General features: G+C 41.6%; 2 pseudogenes; both read left to right on the forward strand.

The window, feature by feature from the left end:
• Nucleotides 1-18,734: 18,734 nt before the first annotated feature.
• LOC149517755 (18S ribosomal RNA) lies at nt 18,735-20,534 on the forward strand (annotated as a pseudogene).
• A 294-nt stretch (nt 20,535-20,828) lies between these two features.
• Nucleotides 20,829-20,983, forward strand: LOC149517756 (5.8S ribosomal RNA; annotated as a pseudogene).
• The last annotated feature ends 140 nt before the right edge of the window (nt 20,984-21,123 follow it).

Consider the following 21,123-nt stretch of genomic DNA (forward strand, 5'->3'; position numbering starts at 1 on the left):
TTTTTTAGGGACATGAGTAATGCATATTGAGATTAGTTACTAACATGTGCACTTATTATGTGGTGCAAATGCTCTAGCAGGGGTATAAGTCGAGTAGTTGGATCCAAGTATAGAGCCATTCTACAGAAGTAAAGAAGTTTGAGTTAGCTGATGATGAAAGCCTTGATTTTGTGATGGTCAGCAAACCATGAGTTCTTATGGTTAAAGGATCACAAGAGTGTGTAGATCAGTGAACCATGCTTTATGTTGGCTAAGAGAGAAGGTTTTATGAGATGTGGTGGTTAGTAGACTAGAACATTGGTCGACAGACTAAAATAATGTGCAGTTCAATGAAATGAGTAAGCAAGAATTGGTGAATTGACAAGGCCTTGAGTTATGTGGGTTAAAGGATAGATTGAGTTGAGTATGTTGATGGTATTTGTGTTCAAGTAAGATTTGGTCAGTGAACTAGATGAGTTTGAGCAAGGCAAAATTGAGCCAATTGATTGAGCCAAATACAGAACCTTTTTGAGTAAATATTGCCCAATGGGATTGAAGTGGATTAGTGGATCCTTGAGCTTTATAGGGGCTTTGAGTTACCCTTTGAGATATGCCAGAGCCAAGGCAGATAAGTTATGGAACCATCATAGAGACATGGTTACATGCAAAGCTGAGCTGAGTTCAACTAAAAATGGGGGAGACTTGTGATTTCTGGTGGTGCTATGCCAAGATAGTAAAGCCTATAAGATATCTAAGCATTGAGTTTGAGTTTGAGATAAGGTACCACCATGAGAGTGGTTGGCCAAAGGGCCACACCTAGAGAGGTAACCTTAGAGGGGCCAAAAGGAACCAAGTTGTGAGATGATCGAAATGTTTGAATGTCACCATGTTAGGGTCTACTTTGGGTGGTGATGTTTGAGGGCAGTTGACTTAAACACCATGTCTAGAGGGGAGCATCAAAGAGTTGGTGTCAGAGGTGTGTAGTTGGTGGGATGGGTCATGTCTAACAAGGCACACCAATGTGTGGTGAAGTAGGTGGTCATTCATTTGACTAAGGGTCATGATCAATTAGGTGCCTTAAGGTTGCAACATGATGTGATCATGGGTGAAGTAGTGCAGTGGCACTTGTTAATCAATAGTTTGAGTTTAGTAGTCATATACAGAGATAACATAAAGGTGCATTAGAGCTAGGATAAGACCTATCTACATCGACAATGAAAGAGTACTATAGATAGTGCCTCATGTGAAGGGATCTCGACCCAATCCTTAAGGGAACAAGTGAGAAACATATGAGAAAATGTCAACTGTATGCAATAAGAGAGTTGGGTGTGGTCTTGGCATCGATGAGGGCATCGATATAGTAAGTAGGGGAAAGTGTCATGGTTAGCCATTAGTGTGCTTTGGTCTTACCATGACTGACCTTAAGCTAAGCAATGGATGAGGCCTCATGGTTGGGACTTGGTCTTAGAGCTATGTATGGGCAATGTAAGCCTAAGAACATGTTATTGATAATATGTGTAGCTGATGTGAGCACCAACCCCAAGATGCAAGGGCAAGTGTGAGCCAATAGGTGGGCACTTTGAAGCCAAGTAGCCTATTAGGTGCTATCAGTTGAAATCATACACAGGCAACCACAAATGTGTCAATGGATCAACGAGTGAAATCTAAGAATTATGGTGGCGAAGAGATAGGTCATTGGGCCCTGAGTTGGTTGAAGAAAGGCTCTAAGATGGTTGGGGAGAAAAGTGTCCCCATTTCAAATTGTCTTATAGTTCCTAGTAAGATGGTTGGGAAATCTCTTATGCTCTTTATAGGGGAACAACTGGTGTTAGCTCTAGACCACCCCTTAGCTAGGGGATATGCGAGGACCTCACCAGTCGAAAGTGAGCTACTCCTGGGCATATGTGATGCCTAGGTGGGTAGGCATCATTAGGTCACGAGTATGGCATAGTGCCTCCTAAGGTGATGATAAACCTAGGGATGGTTAGGGCTGATAGATCTTGTATCGTGCCTTTATGTTGAACCATGAGTATAGATGCTAGCATTTGCTATGACCCTCGATTTCCCCTCCTTGAGCTAATTCGATGAGCAACTACAAATCATGAGATGGTGTTTGCATAGAAGGGGCACCATTGAGCTTAAAAGATGAGTGGGCTAGTAGGCAGGCACATTGCTAGACCCTTGTGGCCAATTGGTAGAGGTATGCTATAGCCAGGGTAGCACACCCAAGTTTCATAAGACGGGATGGGCATCATGTCGAGAGTCTGTCATGCATGTGGGTAGCCTAGAATAAGGCTAAGCATTAAAGCCTTAAGATATGAGCTTTGTGGGACTAGCTACCAGCATCGGTGTTGTGATTTTTGGTTCAAAGTACAAGAGCTTACGTATGATGCGAGTAGGCAAGGTGTTAAGTTCTTACCATGTTAGAATGAGATAATATCATAGGAACTGAGGGTGTCCACCCTTATGAGCTAGGTGGGTCAATGCTCAGGACCTTCATGCCTATGGGCAGAGATGGGTGCTTTGAGCCACCCTGAGAATCATGGGATGTTTATGATGATGGGAGTTAGGTTCCTCCTTATTGTGTTTGAGAATGTTGCATGTGACTTTATGGGGTTTAAGCCAATAAGGGCTCATGAATATGTGGCTTGGAGGATAAAAAATGATTTGTCTAAGGATAAACAGACTCGAGAAAGGCTGGCCTCAACTAAAAGTAGTCTTGGTGCTACACAGAAGTGCAGTTTCAATTTAGGCAAATCATGGCTGATGACAACAGCTTGTGGACCATGACATATACACATGCCTCGATCACCATCGACACCAAATAACCCTTAGTGCATGTGTCATTGTTCGCAAGCTGGTCCAGGCCCTGGGGTACTCTTCGAATCGAGTGATAGTTCTAGTTCGAGTAGGACAAAGTCTGACAATTAAGGGGACCAGGCCTTGATGTGCATTAGAGATCTAGGTCACAAGGAACTACCCTTGATGTGCAGTGATCAAGACTCTAGAGGCTTAAGGAAGGTGTTTCAGTTTGGCAAGATTAAGCCAAGCCTAGGGGTGGACATTGGTCAGCAATACAAAGGCACCCAGTTAGACCCAAGTAGGAGCCTTGATGATTGAGCTACGGGCACATGATCATGCCCAGGTATGGGCATGCTTGAACACAGACCTGGGAGTATTATATTTGGAAGCTTTTAGAAAGCTTGGTGCTTAGCATGATATTAGCAAGTCAAGGATTATGCAGTAGCACCAAATACCCTAGAATCAAGGATTGTATCTTAGCTCCTAAAATCAAGGGATTGTAATCTCTAAAGTTTAGGAATGTATCTTAGGCACTAAATATAAGTGGGACTCAACTATAAATAAAGAGTCCCCCACCCTCATTGTACACATACTAGAACCATTGAGTAATAATGTCCTTAGTCTTGCCTCAAACACTTTTGTTGTTCTTTTGTTAGCCTTTCTTTTAGCACTTGCTATGCCCTTTCATTTTACAGCATATTGGGTGGCCAAGCCTTGTAATCGAGAGTGTCTGTGCACCATTTCTTATGTTAGGCTGATCTAAAATGCGAAAGAGTCCATTCCTATATCATGGAGCTGTGCTAGCTTGGAGTTTGAGTCTCGACCCATGACAAGTGGTATCAAAGCCTAGTTTAGGGGAACATTTAGAGTAGGCAATAGAACCAGATACTAGGGGGTATCAGAGCTTAGATCATACCAGAGGTAGTGACTTGAGCCTTGGTTTAAAGTGTGTAACAAATCCCTACTCATGACAAGAGAAGCTAAAGTTACTATGACAACCAGAGTTGGAGTTAGTGTAGGTTAGGGGACTTGCATATAAGCATCCTGGTATGGTTTGTAGGAATTGTGGTGAGTTGTGTAGACATCTTGTTATGTGTATAGACATTCAACTGTATGGTATAGGTGGTTTACTACTTGGTGTGCACATCCTAGATGGGCTACTGTACTTGTGTGCTAGTTAAATGCCCCTGGTGTGCTAGGTGCAGGCATGCTAAAGTGTAGGACAAGTGCTTGACAACTTGTTGCTATGTGTTGTGGGTGTGTTGGGCAAGCTATGTGTCATGGTTTGTGCATAAATCCTAAGCCAAGTGGGTTAAAAGATGCAGCTTGTTTGAGTAGGTTCAAATGAAAGACCAAGAAGGATTGAGACCAAGGTCCTAAAAGCACATACGAAGCCCAAGTGTGCAAACCAATGCCTAGGCTAAGGTGTGAGAGCATGGCATGGTGAGCAACCTAGTCCCGAGAATAGGGACTACTTGTTGGAAAGATCTAGAATGCCTTAGAAATGTGGCATGGGCAAGCAAGCATAGAAGGCTCTAGATTATCCTAAAGATAGGACAAGCATGCAGGTGCAAAATAGTCTGGAGAAGCCTAGAGGTAGGCTAGGTACATAGGCATCAAAAGCTCTAGAAGAGCCAAGCATGAGAACAATAGTGGGTACTATAGCAACCAGACAAGAAAGGCTTTGGAAGGCCTTAGTTGTGAGTAAAGCAGTGACCAAATGGGGAAGGTTTTGAAACTTACTAGGTGCAAGCACTCAATGAGAGTTTCTGAACTCTTCCAAACTCGAGGCTCAGTTGGGATCCTAGAACTAGTTGGATTCTACAAAGGCCTTAGTTTACCTAAAAAGTGTTTAGGGACTATGGAATGGTCGACAAGGCCTATGATGGCTACACACTAGGATCAATAAGGGCCATATGTGCCGGGGAGTCTCAATTAGAAATAAGGGCACTCCCCCTTATTTGTAAGAAGTTAAAAGCTACACAAGTATGAAAAACCAAGTGATAGACTTGGGCATTGAGCAATTGCATATAGCATTAAGTAAATAGAAGTTACAACTACTGTAACTCTCTTTCCTAGCTTTCTCCCAAGCACCTAAGGAGCCAATGGAGTGCATGGAAAAAGTGTTTAGCAAAGAGTGAGGGAAAAGGCTGACTTAGGAATACAAATGGTAGTTTCTTGCCTAAGGTTGCATAGTAGCTAGGCTTAGCTCCCATCCCATGATAGTTGGTATCAGAGCAGGTTTCAACTGAAAGGTTTCAAAACCTTCATTATGACCAATGCTGATGTCAGTTTAGGTTGCATAAGTAGCTTGTATGCTAGCGTGCCGATTGCGCTATTAACTTGTAGTTAGGGTTGGTGGTGTAGGCATTATTGTTCATAGGTGCTGAGTGTAGGGCATAAGGATGCTTAAGTGCTCCGAAGGAAATATGGGAGATCCTTAGTTCAAGCTTCATATTTATCTTTGAATGCATGGCTAATATGCATGAAGGCTGCCCACCCACATGCAAAGGGAGAAAGGCTAGTTCAAAAGAGAGATCGTTGTCCATGAAAGCTAGTTTAAGGGCACCAAAGATCTCATCCAAGTGCTAGACTCCACACGAGAGTAGTTCAAAGAAGGGTAAAAGCCATTGGTAAGAGCCGAGTGAAGCAGTAGGGTATAGGACTTAAAGCAGAAGTATTGTAATTGTTAAGTTAATGGTCGAGGCTGAGTGCACTAAGTCTCAATAGCCTAAGGCTAAAGGTTGAGCCCAAAGGTAAGGTCTTGATAGAGGAGATAAGAGTAGCAGTTTAATAGGGGAAGAAGAAGCCAATAAAGAACTACAATATCTAAAGGCAAATACCAAGGATTCAGTCTAGGACAAAGGCATGGGTGACCATGTCCTTTGATTGTTTCTTATGCTTAGGACCACATAAGGTGACGGAACACCCATAGCGAAAGAAGCCCAGAGCCATTGTGAGGACTTAGGGAATGTCCAATGGCGAGAGTCATGATGGTGGTTGAGTTGAGAAAAAAAGATCTTAGAGGCTCCTAATGAAGGTAAGGTGAGTGTGGCTATGAAGAGTTACTGATCCTGGAGATGGATGATTTGTCATAGAATGGGTAATGGCTTAAGCGTGAGCACTGCATACCCTACACCCATTTGTGCTACACACCTCAAAGGGCCCATTGAGCATAAGAAGAAGGTAAGGACCCCATGGTGTAGAGAAAAGGGTAATGGTACATCAAACATAAAGGTGGTGCATGCTTTGACAAGCCAAGATCATAAAAGCCCAAGTAGCATGAGTGTTGCATGCCTTAAAAGGCCCATTGAGTGTAGGGAAAAGGTAGTGGCGTGACTCTAGCTAAGGCACTACATGCTTTGACGAGCATGGTTTCATGGGAACCATATTGGGATCATGATCAAAACAAGGTATAACTATAAAGGTGTACTAAGAACTATCATGTGCTAAGAACCAATTTGTGCCAAAGAGCATCAGGATGAGAGTGCGACATCAATCCAGAATGCACATGCTATGAATAAATGACATTCCCTAGCAATGATGGCGTTGCTAAAATGAGTGAGCGAGAATGTCATGATTTGTGCACAAATCCTAAGCTGACTGGGTTGAAAAATATAGCTTGTTTGAGCTGGTATGGGTAAGGACCATGAAGGATTAAGACCAAGGTTTGAAAAGCACATACAAGGCTTAAGTGTATGGACCAGAGCCTAGGCTAAGGTGCAAAAGCATGGCAAGGTGAGCATCTTAGTATCGAGAATAGGGACTACTTGTTAGAAAGATCTAGAATGCATCAACAAATTGGTGCGAGTAGTAGGCACATGAGGTTTTATATTAGCTTGGAGATACACTATGCACGCGAGTGTAGAAGAGTCTAGAGAAGCATAAAGGTAGGCTAGGTGGATGGGTACCAAAGGTTCTAAAAGAGCTAGGGATGAGAATAGTAGTAGGTACTATAGCACCTAGATGAAGAAGGATCTGAAAGGCTTTAGCTATGGGTAGAGTAGTGACCAGACAAGGAAGAATCTAAAACTCACTAGGCACAAACACTTAGCAAGATTGCCTAGACTCTTTCAGACCTGAGGCTTAGCAGGGAGCTTGGAACCAGTAAGATTCTGCAAAGGCCTTAGCCAACCTGGAAAGTGTTTGGGAACCATGGAATGGTCTAAAAGGCCTATGATGGACACACACTTGGATCAGTAAGGGCCATATGTGCTAGGGAGGCTCAAGTATAAATAGGGGCCCTCCTCCTTATTTGTAAAAAGTTAGAAGCTACACAAGTAAGAAAAACCAAGTCATTAACTTAGGCATTGAACAATTGTATATAGCATCAAGTAAATAGAAGTTACAATTGTTTTAACTCTCATTTTTAGCTTTCTCCTAAGTTTGTTGGGAGCTAAAGGAATGCACGGTAAAAGTGTTCAACATAAAGTCAAGGAAAAGGCTAACTTAGGCATATAGATGGTAGTTTCCCACCTAAGGCCATACCATAGCTAGGCTTAAGCTCCTAGCCTATGCCATTGTATGGATGTGTGGCTGTGCAGGTGTGCATACTAGAGCTTGATCGAGAGGCTTGTGTGTTGAGCTAGTGTGCAAACTAGTGCTCGACAACTAGTGTTGTATGGTGTGCCATGTTGACAGATTGGTGTGTTAGCTTATGAGAACTAAAATCAGATCACTAGAGTGCCTACTTGAGTTAAGGTAATCCTTTCATTTGTGCATCCATGATCTAATATTTTGTTTGTTTTGTGTTGTGGCATGGCTTGCGAAAACCATACAGGAGACCAAAGCAAGTTACTCAAAGAGTGCCTACCTACAAAGAAGTAGGGGAAGGTTTCAACAAGATATGTACTAACAAGCACTCGATTAGCAAAGTGTAAGGAGGTCATTCTTTAGATAATAGATTAGTTTAGAGATGTTGAGGGATTCTTGAATAAGGTAATGGAGAAGCTCATGCAGTGTAATGAGGCATTAGAGTTTGTGGTGACAACTTTGTGATAGGAGCTGGCTAGGCTCAAGTTTGACCATGATGCATTATGAGCTACCACTGTTGCTGGTGCAAGCTTAGGACTGAGAGTGGAGGTGCCTAAGCATTTTATTGATGGACTAAAGTCAAGGGTAAAGGCAATGATACAAAAAAATGGTGTGCAAGAGTCAAGTTAGGCTAGAGTTGGTATGGAATCATTAACTTAGGTTAAGTGCACCAAGTCTCCAAGGTTAAAAGGAAAAGGCCAGAAGGGGGAGACATCGATGTTTATTCCTCGAGGAAGGAAATGGCTACAAAGGAGCCTAGATTTTACAAGACTAACAAAGTTGCCAATAGGGGCAAAGGGCCCTTGAGTTACTAATTTTATGCCAGTCCATATTAGGTTAGGGAGTGCTTAAAGCTTTTAGCCATCAAGTGGGTAGAAGGGCTATCCGAAACCAAGAGTGGCAATGGTAAACAACACAAGAAAGAGCCCAAAGAGGAATGGCCAGTTGCTAGTTAAGACTGTCGAAGGGTTAGAACTCTCGAGGAGCTGATAAAAGGAAATTAGTGGTAGCAGAATGCCTCAGCATGAGTCCCACAGTGCGGCCAAATTCTTCATAAAAGAGTGTGTCATGAGCAACTCAAAGGAAGCACAAGAAGTATTTGTATCATGGGCAGAAGAGGCCATTATAGCAAAGTGCTAAGGAACCTAAGATTGAGAATGACGAAAGCCAATAAAGTACATGTTTGGGTATGGGACCAAAATGTTGGAAAATTGGTTCGTGGTGTAGGAGTTGGAACCAATGTCAAAGCTGGGCACATTATCCCCTTAGTAATGAGGGTGTTGCTAGAACGAGTGGAGGAGAACTTCATAGTTCATAAGGTGGTCCAGACATAGGGGTTCTCTTTGAGTCGAGTGATAAATCTTGTTCTAGTAGGATAGAGTCTAACTACTAAGGGGACCAAGCCCTAAAGTGCACTAGTGGTCCAGGTTATGAGGAACTAGCCTAAAATAATGAGGCAAGTAGTGAATGAGACTCCAAAGGCGCAGAAAAAATGTTCAAGTTTGGTAGGATTGAGCCAAAATTAAAGGTAAAAAGTGGTGAGCAATGCATAGACACCTAGTTAGACCCAGCTGTGAGCACTGATGATCGAGAGGCAGGTATATAGTTAAGCCCAAGTGTGGGCATGCCTAATCACAAACCTGGGAGGACCAGATTTGGGGGCTTTTAGAAAGCCTACCGCTTAGCATGAATTTAGCAAGTCAAAGATTGTGTAGCAGCACTAAATCCCCTAGAATCAAGGATTGTAACTTAGTTCTTAGAATTAAAGGATTGCAATCTCTAGAGCTTAGGAATGCATCTCAAGCACTAAATGTAAATGGGAGCTTAGCCATAAATAGAGAGTCCCTTACCCTTATTGTACACTCATTAGAACCATTTAGTACTGACATCTTTACTCTTGCCTTAAACCTTTTTGTTGTTCTTTTGTTAGCCTTTCTTCTAGCATTTGCTATGCCCTTTCATTTTGTAACATACTAGGCTGCCAAGCCTTGTAGTCTAGATTGTCCATGCACAATTTCTTGTGTTAGGTTGATCTAGGATGCAAAGAGTCCAATCCCATGTCCTAGAGTCATGCAAGCCTAGTGTTTGAGTCTCAGCTTGTGACAAGTGGGGTTCTTTCTGAGTTAAGTGTAGTTCTAGTTCTAGCATGATAGAGTTTGATAGTAAAGGGGACAATGCCTTGAAGTGCATTAGAGGTCCAGGTCATGGGGAACTAGCCCAAAATAATGAGGTAAGTAGTGATCAAGACTCTAAAGGCTCAGTGAAGGTGTTCGGGTTTTGTAAGATTGAGATAGGCCAAAAGGTGACAAGGGTGAGCAATGCGTGGGCACCAAATCGGACCTCGTCAAGAGCACTAATGACTGAGGTATGGGTGTATGGTTAGGCCCAAGTGTGGGCACGCCTCTAAGAGGATAAAATTTAGTGACTTCTAGAAGTCTTGGGGTTCAGCATGATTTTAGTGAGTTAATGATTGTGCAGTAGCACCAAATCCCCTAGAATTAGGGATTGTATCATAGCCCCTAGAATCAAAGGATTGTAATCTCTAGAGTTCATAAATGTATCTCAGGCACTAAATGTAAGGGGGACTCAGCTATAAATAAAGAGTCCCCCGCCCTCATTGTATAGAAGCTAGGACTATTGAGTAATAACATCTTTACTCAAGCCTTCAACTTTTCTATTGTTCTTTTTTTAGCCTTTCTTCTAGCACTTGTTGTGCCCTTTCACTTTGCAGTGTACTGAGAGGCCAAGCCCTACAATCTAGAGTGTCTAACATCATTTCTTGCATTACATTGATTTGGTACACGAAAGAGTTCATTCTTATGTCTTGGAGCCACGTAAGCTTGGAGCTTAAATCTCAGCTTGTGACACATGCACATGCCTTGACCACCATCGAGACTTGTTGAACCTTTGTATTCATACATACTTTAACTGCCATAGGAACATGTTGGCCCTTGTATGGGTAGCTCCCTCGAACACCATTGGCATATGCTTGGTTGCACAGCGTGCACAGATATCCTAGGCTCGAGCTGTGCACCATGTGCACCATGACTGCGCAGTAAGTCGGTTCAGGCACATCTTTATATTTCTACCATACCAATGCCATATTTATCACTTGTAAATTCATATAATGGTCCCTTAAACCTTCATGTGAAGTTTCATGGCAAGATGACTTGTTTTCTATTTTTCACAATTTTTAAATTTTTTTATGGTTTGAAATTTTTTAAAAAAGAGTTTTGGCCCCAAATTTGGTATATGTGATCCATGTATTTTTTTGGCATCCATAAAAAAAATTATCTAAAATATCAAATTATAGAATTTGTGGCTATTTGAAAAAAGCATCTCCATTTCAAACACTTGAATGGCTACCAGTAGCAAACCTATAAAAGTTCTTATGCTCTTTAAGGGGGTGTGAGTTGTCAAGCTTGCTTAGGGGATAAGGGGCCAATATAATGGCCAAGGACTAGCACCCATCACACATCATGTGTGCACGCCTCCTCAGCCTGCCACCCCTAATCATCGAAAGCCTAAATGCCCTCTGTTAAGTTCTTTGATGATGCTCCAGTAATGCTACCCTAGCCAAAAAAATGTGGCACCAGCACATGCTTGAGCCCAGCATGTGCACTATGGCCCAGAATTAAACTTTAGCCAAGGCTTCAAACATCATTAGCACAAGTTGGCCTTTGGTATGGACACTTGGCTTGACCATCATCGGCATAAGCTGGCCCTTGGTATGGGCATTTGCCTCAACCAACATTGGCATATGTTGGCCCTTTGTGCGAGCACATGCCTTGATCAACATTGGCATAATCTAGACCTAGTATGGGCACATGCCTCAATTAACATTGGCATAATCTAGACTTGTGCGAGCACATGCCTCGATCAGCATTAGTAGAAGATAGCCCTTGGTATGGGCAGTTGCCTTGAATACCATTAGCACAAGCTATCCCTTGCTATGGGCACTTCTCACAAACTCCATCGGCATATCTGGGCCTTAGTGTCAACACATACTTTGACCACCACTAGCACTTGTGGACTTGTTGTGCAAGATATACCTATTTGAAAAACTTCCCCATTACAGACACTTTAATGTCTATTGGTAGCAAATCTATAAAATCTATCATGCTCTATAGGGGGTGATTATCCAAAGGTATGCATGATGGGCCTATCATTGTGTACATCCATGGCAACATCCTTGGAGCAAAATCCAAGCCGTGCATGCCTTCTAGTCATGCTATCCAGTGACTGGTTGCTCTGGTAAGCTATAGGTGCCTATGGCCTCAACTAGTTGGCATGCATGTGGAAAAAAGGCTCAGTTGTGCCAAGCTCAAGCTCGTACCTATAGTTGATGTTGCCCCAGACCCCAAGGCAAGTCTTTTAGTCAAGCAATAGCTCTTAAGGGGTACAAGTAGAAGTTGTGGTCACAGGTTTGGTCTGGCCAAGTCTTTCGGGTATTTGGCAATTTCGTGGTCCCTTCTCATCGACCATAAAAATGCCTTGGCTTGGCCAAGCCTGTGCATGTGTCACACTCTACAAGACCACCATCAAGGCCAAGGCTTAAGCACTTGAGGCTAAAGGCCAGACCCTCACTCAAGCACCAACCTACGAGAATGAGTCCCTACGAGAGTTACCCGATGCTAAGCCTAAGGACCATTTGGAAAAAGCTTCTAGAAGTCCCAAAAAGGTGATGTAGGCACTATAGGTGCAAGGGCTCTAGATAAACCTAGACATAGGCCAAGTGCATGGATGTAGAACCTTCTAGAAGAGCTAGATACAAAAATGGGTATGGTTACTATAACACCAGGTAGGGAAGCTTATGGAAGACCTGAGGCATAGGCACTTTGTAAGAGAGCCTAGAACTTTCTGGACCTAGTGCGTCATAGAGTGTCTGGAACTAGCTTATTTCTAGAAATTCCCTAGCCAACCTTGTATGTGTCTAGGGGCCTTGGAATACTTTATAATGTATATAAGAGCCATACACTTGTCCCCTTGGTGACCACCAAGGCCATGGGGGCTTAAGTATAAATAGGGGTGACCCTTCCCCCATTAGACCAACTTATGAGATAGTGAACTTGTGAACCCACAAAGCTACTCAAGCACATTTGTACATAAGCCATATTTTTCCAGCAATAGAAACGATCTTGTATTCTTTTACCAATGCCTTCTTAGTGTACTATAGTGTTCAATTTCTTGAGGGCCTAATTAGTCCTTGGTGAGTGGCATGCTTACTCAACCTGGTTAAAGACTAACTTACGCATACATGAATAGTAGTTTCCTATCAAAGGTTGCATGGTTGCAAAGCTTAAGACCAAAGTCGGTGATAGTTGGTATCAAAGCACAGTTTAGTGTGTGACCCCAATCCAAGACAATGTTTACTTCTAGAATGAGCCATCAGCACACTGAAGGCAAAAGGCTTGTAAGACATGCATTACTAGAAAGGGTAAGAAAGGCGCTAGTAGGGACATGATCTCAACCTTTGATACCTAGTTGGCCAAGGTGAAGTTGGTAATGGCTAAAATATGGGACAATTATAAAGACCAAAATGAAAGAATTGGTCTCGGCTGGAAAAGAGATAACAAAAGAGATAAAGCAAACTCTTTCCAAAGAAATCAAAAGCCTTACCCATAAAAAATCTACCCTAAAAGCCTTGGTAGAGGCCATGAGGGAGGAGATGGAGTAGCCTAAGAGAACCCTCTTCGTATGTGAGGCAATTGTAGAGGGAGGTATACTTGTAATAACTCCTATGACTAGGGTAGAGGTTCCCAAGCCTAAGGAGTTCAATGGGACATGGTCTGCAAAAGATGTAGATAACTTCTTATAAGGCATAGAGTAGTATTTCCATGTAATGGGTATTGAAGGGGATGCTAATAAGGTAAACACCACCTTTATGTATATTGTAAACATCACACTTCTATGGTGGCATTGTAGGTCCAAAGAGACCAGGCACAGGGGTACTACCATTAGAAAGTGGGAGGAGTTCCAAAAGGAGTTTAGGCAATAGTTTTACCCATAATATGTCGTATAGGTTGCACTTGCCAATCTATGATGGCTCACCCAATATAGAGAGGTGTGTGACTATGTTCTAGAGTTCTCAAAACTTATGCTCTGAATTCCTAACCTTGGGGAGGATGGGGCACTTTACACATTTATAGATAGGCTCAAGCCCTGAGCTAAGTAAGAGCTAATAAGGATGGGTGTCCAAGACTTCACTCGAGCTATGATTACTATTGAATCCTTTGTGGAATTCAATAAAGGTGACAAGTTTGAGTCTTCCAAACCCAAAGGCAAGGGCAAAGGTGAGGGAGACAAAGACAAGAGTAGCAGTGGTAAGACACTAATGCATAAATGGAAGTCCTTTAAGGAGGGAGACAAAAAGAAGAACAAATGGCCAGTGATAAGGGATGGACCCATGACCAATTTTTTGTGTGATGGTCAACACCGAGCCAAGGATTGCCCTAATAAAGCCAAGCTTATGGCTATCATCAAGGGATACAAGGAGCAACCTAAGTAGGAGGGACTAAAACTTGGTTTGATCATGCTAAGTTCTATATTAGCAAAAAAGGGCCACAAGAAAATGAGGCTCATGTTCATCAAAATCTCAATTGCAGGGAAGTGCTTGAAAGCCTTGGTGGACACAAATACATCTGATCTCTTCATGTTCAAAGGAATGGTGAAAAGACTATGGCTCAAGTTCAAGAAAAAGGTGGGATGGATCAAGACCATTAACTCTAAAGAAATTCTGATCATTGGCATGGCATAAGGAGTTGAGTTACAACTTGGAGTGTGGAAAAGCAAGGAATCCATTGACGTAATCTTTCTTGATGACTATGACTTTGTCATCAGCTTAGATTTTCTTGATAGGATCAATGCACTCCTTGTTCCCTTCACTAACTACATTTGCATCATGGACCATCGGTGCCATTGTATTGTCCCAGTGAAATGAGAGCAAGGGATCGTAACTAAGGCACTATCTACCATCGAACTTGCCAAGGGCATGCAAAAGGAAGAGCCTAGCTTCTTGGTGGCCCTAAACGAGAATGACCTTCAAGAATCGAATGACAACACCCCCTTGCAGGTGTTGGAGTCCTTCAAGGATATCATGCTTGCAGAATTGCCCAAGAGACTACCACCTTAAAATGAGGTAGACCACAAGATCAAACCGGTGCTTGATGCCAAGCCACCAGGCCAAGCCTGATAAAAGATGTGACCCTCAAAGCTGAAAGAGCTAAGGAGATATCTCAAAGAGCTTATAGATTTAGGGGTTCATCAGGCCCCCTAAAGCTATATAGGGTGCACCAGTCCTATTTCATGGAAGTATGTTGGGGCCTTATGGATGTGCGTTGACTATCGAGCACTAAACAAGCTCATGATGAAGAACAAGTATCCTATTCCCCTCGTTGTTGACTTGTTCAACCAGTTAGGAGGAGCATGATGGTTTACCAAGCTAGATCTAAGATTCTAAAGGTGATGAACCAAAGACACCAGGTGTGACTCACTATAAGGCATAGAGTTCCTAGTAATTCCTTTTGGTCTGATAAACATGCCCATGACATTCTGAATGTTAATGAACAAGGTACTAAAAACTTTTCTTGATAGATTTGTTATAATGTGCCTTAATGATATTGTTATCTATAGCTGATCGCTTGAAGAACATGTGGATCACTTACGACAAGTGTTCCAAGTACTAAGGGAGAATAAACGATAGATAAAAAAAGTGAAATGTTCATTCACCCAGCATGAGGTCTCATTCTTAGGCCATATTATGGGAAATGGTCAAATCCAGATGAAAGGTGATAGGGTCAGTGTAATCTAAGAGTGCGAACTACCAACCAAGATCATAGAGTTGCAATCATTCCTTGGTCTAGCAAATAGCTCTTGACAATTCATAAAGGGGTACTCAACCATTATAGCACCCTTGATCGACATGCTTAATAAGGGAAGAGTTTGGGAATAGAGTCTTGAGAGTTAGGATGTCTTCAATCACCTAATGCAAGCTATCATAGAAGAGCCAGTCTTAGCTCTCTTTGACTACACCAAGCCAAATTATGTATGCACTGATGCATCCAACTTTGCTTTTAATAGTGTGTTGATGCAAGACTGGCATACAATTACCTTCAAGAGTAAAAAGCTTAATTAGATCAAGCATTAATTTACAGTCCAAGAGAAAAAGATGACTACTGTGGTGCATTTCTTGCACACATGGAAGCCTGACTTGTTGGGAAGTAAGTTTGTGGTGATGACCAACAACATGGCTACCAGTTACTTCCAAAGTCAAAAGAAGCTTACTCCTAAACAAGCTTGCTAGTAAGACTTCCTAAAGCCAAGTTTAATTTTACCATGGAGTACCAGCCAAGAAATGCCAATGTCATGGTAGATGCATTCAGCCACAAGGCTGAACTAGCAATGATTAGTAGGCCAAAGGGTTCCCTACTTGCACATATCAAAAAAAGGCCGATCTAAGATCCCATAGCCAAAACCTTGATTGAGTATGTGAAACAAGGGAAGACTAGATGGTTCTATTTTGAAGGGGATCTACTCTACACCAAGGGAAACCAATTTTGTCCCATAATTTAGCAAGCTATGAAAGGAAATCATAAAAGAGTTTCACAACTCATGATGGGTAGGCCATCCAGGTGTGCACCACACCTTAGCCTTTATTGAGGACCGATATTATTAGACTAGGATAAGGGATGATATGATGGCCTATATTAGAACTTGTCTTGTGTGCTAACAAGACAAGATAGAGCAAAATCTCTAATCGACCTCCTAAAGCCACTGTCAGTTCCCAAACACCCATGAGAGAGTGTCTCCATGGACTTTATTATTGGATTACCCAAGGTGGATGGGTATGGCAACATCTTCATAGTGGTGGACCAATTCTCCAAGTATGAAACCTTTATTCTAGCAACTAAGGAATGCCTAATAAAGGAAGCAACTTGATTGTTCCTCAAAACCATAGTTAAGTATTAGGGTGTTCCTTAATCCATCATCATTGATTGAGATGGTTGATTTATCAACAAGTTTTAGAGTGAACTGTTTAGGCTCCAGTGGTCTAACTTGAGGTTTTCTACCACTATGCACCCTTAGATAGATGGTAGACTGAGAGGGTGAATGGCTTCTTGAAAAGGTACCTTTGACATTATGTCAGTGCCTCCTAATGAAATTGGCCCAAATTTTTGGACATAGCTCAATTCTCACACTATGAATCAAAGACCCTTTGAGATTGTGATAGAGCAGTAGCCATGTGCACCCGGTGCTATTGCCTTGGGGTAGATGGGATTGAACCTAGTAGCTTACAAATTTGCCAAAGCATGGCAAGAAAAAGTCGATCTAGCTTGAGTTTGTCTACACAAGGCCATGAAGTAATAAAAAAGTGGGTTGATTAATAGTGGAGGAACATGCAGTATCAAGTAGGTGACTCGGTATTAGTCAAGCTACACTTAGTGCTACGGTATCCAGGGATGCACAAGAGGTTTACTCAGGGGTATGAAGGTTTTTTCAAAGTTCTTAAGCTAGTAGGCAAGACTACATACAAGCTTGAGCTACTCTTATAGTGAAGGTACATTTGGGTTTTCATGTAAGTATGCTTAAACCCAACCATAAAAACTCAAATGATCCCTTTTAAGGCCAATCAAAGAAAGCACTAATGGGCATTAAGGCCTCTCATGATCGAGAGGTTGAACACATCTTAATCAATCACATGGTAGATAGATGTAACAAATGCCTAAGCATGAGTACTTAGTACAATAAAAAAGTTAACCAGATACTAAGATAAGCTAAAAGCCAATTAAATCATTATGGTAGTTCTAGGATTAGGTCGATAGGTTCTACAAAGAATACACAACGAGAGCATCAATGAAACAGATGGGGGAGAATGTCACACCCCCGATGTGCACCATTGAGGCCAAGGCCCAAGCACTAGCGTATGGAGGCCAGACCCTCACTCAAGCACCAAATTACAAGAATGAGTCCTTGCTAGAGTTACCTAATACTAAGCTTGAGGACCATTTAGGATAAGCTTATAGAAAGCCCTAAAAAAGAGGTGCAAGCACTGTAGGTGTGAAGGCTCTAAATAACCTTGGACACAAGATAGGTGCATAGACATAGAACCTTCTAGAAGAGCCAAATACGAGAATGGGTATGGTTATTGTCACACTAGGCAAGAAAGCTTCTGAAAGGCCCAAGGTTCAGGCACTTTGTGAGAGAGCCAGGAAACTTTTGGAATCAATGTGCCACAAAGTATTTGGAACCAATTTTTTTTCTAAAAATTCCCTAACCAACTTTGTATGTGTCTAACGGCCTTACAATCCTCTAGGATGTTTGTTAAAGCCATACATTAGCTCATTGATGACCACCTAGGCCATTGGGGCTCAAGTATAAATAGGGGTGCCTCCTTCCCTATAGGAGCAACTTATGATCTAATAAGCTTGTGAACCCACAAAGCTATTCAAGCAAATTTGTACATAAGCCACATTGTTTCAGCAAAAAAAAAGATCTTGTATTCTTTTACCAATGCCTTTTTAGTGTGTTATAGTGTTTGATTGTCTTTAGGGTCTGACTAGTCCTTAGTGAGTGGCACACTCAACCTAGTTAAAGACTGACTTAGGCATACATCAATGGTATTTTTCCACCTAGGGCTGTATGATTGTAGGGCTTAAGATCAAAGCCCATGACACATGCAACTGATGCTACCCAAGACCCCCCAAGAGTAAGTCTCTTAATCAAGAATGTCCCCCTAAAGTGGTGATAATAGAGTTTATGTATGTAGTCCTGGCCAAACCAAGCATTGGTGATGTCATGTTGTTGTTACATGTTGGATGGTAGGGGTAGTCTCATGGCCCTTGCTTATGTTTTTCCCATGCTAAATGGTTATGGCATGGCCTCATACATTGTTTTCTTTGTTCAATCATCGAGTAATCAATTGGGTGGGTTATGGACTAGTGTGCATAGATGTTGCCACTTGTACACAATGGGCATATAAGTGGTGTTATGGTTGTGCATGTTGGTAGGCTTCATGCTCGACGCATCAAATTGTTGACCCATCATCCTTTTCAATCTCCCCCATATGGTTATGTACCCTGGAGGCATAATCAGGATCCTATGCTTAATACCTAAATTAATGGAAACTAGATGTCTTGCCATCCCTCATCTGTCTTATGTCTTTAGAGGCAATGCATTAGACCTCAATCATGCTTTGTGTCCTAAGTGTGCCACCCAAACCTCTATGGCCATTTTGGTACACTAGTGTTCGATCATGCTATCAAATGTAAAACATTTTATGGGTGTGGGCTTTTAACATTTGTTCATCCAATGCTATGATTTTATGTGCTCGACATGCATGACACTTGTGCTCCATGTTGGCTCTTTTCATCGCTCAGTCGATGCATTGAGGCCTATGTAGTGCTAACATCCCAAAGGAATGCTACCTAGTTGATCTTGCCATTAGTTATATGCTTATCTCAAAGGTTAAGCCATGCACATTTAAGTACAAACTAATTCAAACTGTGAAATTATGAATGGCTCGTTAAATCAATTATAATTTGTTTGATGGTATTTACTACTAAGATAATTGTAGTAACTCTAAAGCTAATTTGTGCAACAAGCCTCGACTTTTGGAAGGGATGCATTTATTGGATAAAAGCTCAATGCGAGCTTTGCCCATTGCTCTAATGATTCATGATAACTCGATGAATCATACGACCTTTGTATCGGTGACACATCATTCAAATTTTTACCTTATCAACTTTTGATGGTTGGATAGTGGTCTACTATAGTGGTGACAAGTAAAAGAGAATTAAGGTTCGATTCTAGAAAGAAAGCATGAGAAATGCCTACCACATCTATGGAAGACAGCAGGTGTGCTAATTACTCAATCTTGATAAGGGGAGGTACTGATAATAAATAGCAATACTGGGCTTTATGAGTCTAGTAATTGGAATGAATGCAATCTAAATCCCTTAATAAGGTTTCATTGGAGGGCAAGTCTACTGCTAGTAGGTGTTATAATTCTAGCTCTAATTGCATATATTTAAGTTGATGTAGTTAAAAAGCTCTTAGTTAGAGCTATAGTTAGGTTGTTTGATTCGCCTCATGGTAAGCATGTGTCTACTCATCCCTACTATCAATAATGTGCTCCTAACCTTAATTGGCTAAGTTGTTTCTCTGATGTTGTTACTTTGAAGAAATTAGAGTTCTCAAAGTAGCCCAATGCTTATATACATTAGGATTGGATAACATCATAGGATTTCGATCCTATTGTGTTGGCCTTTGGCATTTGAGTAATGATTAACAAGGATAATCGAGGGCATTTGTATTTCATAATCAGAGGTGAAATTCTTAGATTTATGAAAAATGAACAATTGTGAAAGCATTTACCAATGATGTTTTCACTAATCAAGAACAAAAGTTAGGGGCTTGAAGACAATCAGATACTATCTTAGTCTTAACCATAAACAATATCAAGTAGGGACTAATGGATGTTACTTTTAGGACTCTGCCAACACCTTATGAGAAATTGAAGTCTTTGGGTTCTAAGGGGAGTGTGGTCACAAGGTTGAAACTTAAAGGAATTGTTAGAAGGGCACACTAGCAATGGAACCTAGGCATAATTTAACTCAACACAGAGAAACTTCTAGGTCTAAATATAGTAAAGATTACAGATTAGGAGCGCTCTTTCTTGATTTTATAGGTGGTGGTGCATGGCCATTCTTAGTTAGTGGAGCAATTTGTCTAGTTAATTTCGTTAACAAATGAGACCTTAGTCTACTAACTAGCTAGAGGTGATGCTTTATGGCTAGCTTCTTAGAGGGACTATGGCCACTTAGGCCAAGAAAGTTTGAGGCAACAACAAGTTTGTTATGCCTTTAGATGTTTTGGGCAACATGCCCCACACTGATGTATTCAAGAAATCTATAGCCTTGGTTGATAGGCTCAGGTAATCTTTGAAATTTCATCATGATGGGGATAAATCATTGCAATTGTTGGTCTTCAATGAGGAATTCCTAGTAAGCGTGAGTCATCAACTCACGTTGATTATGTCTTTACACTTTGTACACACCACCTGCTGTTTCTACTAATTGAATGGTCTAGTGAAGTGTTCAGATCATAGTGATGTGGATGGTTAACTACCCAAGATGTCATAAAAAGTCCGTTAGATCCTATCATTTAGAAGAAGGAGAAGTTTTAACAAGGTTTACATAGGTGAACTTGTGGAAGGATCATTGTTCAAACTTGCTTAACGAATGACCTATGAACCTGTTAATAAAACATCAAGGGTGAAGGCAAGGCCACCTCTGTGCCTGAACCCATTCTGGCCCTAGGCATCCATGATGGTTGATTTGTTCTGCTTCTTAGGTGACTAAAATGATTAGTATTATTTCCTACAGCCAAATAACAAACCCTCGACACAAATTGAACTATAAAACTGAAATGAAAAAGAGCACATGTGCCATCGCCATCCCATTTGCTTTGCATGCGTGTGCAGCACGTTAACTCTTTTTTTGGTGAAAAACCAAAATGACTCTTGACAATGGATATTTTAGCTCTCAAATTAATGAAGAACATAGTAAAATTCAATACTTGGTGTGAATTGTAGAATCCTATGAACCATTAAGTCTTTAAATGCAAGTTATGCCTTAAGCCATTGGCTGAGGGCATGCCTACCTAGGTGTCATGCATTGTTGCCCTTTTTAACCCCCTACCTATTGGGTTCCAGGTGAAGGGGTGGAAGATGGCCTCCTATGATCTCATTGGTCATGGTTGGCCCAAAAGTGAGTCCTCGACAATGATAACGCCATGACCATTGGTGGTAAA

This window comes from Durio zibethinus, chromosome 8 (assembly GCF_047325235.1).
Source record: "Durio zibethinus cultivar Kanyao isolate XHJ-2024 chromosome 8, ASM4732523v1, whole genome shotgun sequence".
NCBI classification, from domain to species: domain Eukaryota; kingdom Viridiplantae; phylum Streptophyta; class Magnoliopsida; order Malvales; family Malvaceae; genus Durio; species Durio zibethinus.